The sequence below is a fragment of the Haplochromis burtoni genome, unplaced genomic scaffold, assembly GCF_018398535.1.
Source record: "Haplochromis burtoni strain Fernald_Lab_line unplaced genomic scaffold, NCSU_Asbu1 Contig_1653, whole genome shotgun sequence".
In the NCBI taxonomy this organism is placed as follows: Eukaryota; Metazoa; Chordata; class Actinopteri; order Cichliformes; family Cichlidae; genus Haplochromis; species Haplochromis burtoni.
This window is the reverse complement of record NW_024584014.1, coordinates 4,006-4,393: the sequence shown is the minus strand read 5'-3', so window position 1 is coordinate 4,393 and position 388 is coordinate 4,006.

The following is a 388-nucleotide window of genomic DNA, read 5'->3' as shown; positions in this document are numbered from 1 at the left end:
TTCTTGATTAGTTCAAATCAGGAGATTACTGTTGTTTTAACACAGACTGGCACCACTGCAACCAAAATGTCTTCTTTATGAGGTGAGTTAATGAAACAAATGGATCAGTCACCTTGTGATACAACATTCATCCCCTCTGTTGCATGACGGTGTGATAGTTAAAAATCTTTCATCTCACCTTTACCAGCCATTTAATTTTATACAAATCTGTACAACTCTTAAACGTCCTCATCCTGACCACCCCTCAGTGGTTAAAAGAGAACTCATTTCATTCCTTGTTGCTAAAACAGATTCTGAGGTCAGATTTCATTGAGTCAGAGGGTACAGCAACCGTGGCAGTTTGTAATGAAACAACTGAAACCTTTACATTTTGACTTTATTCTCAAAA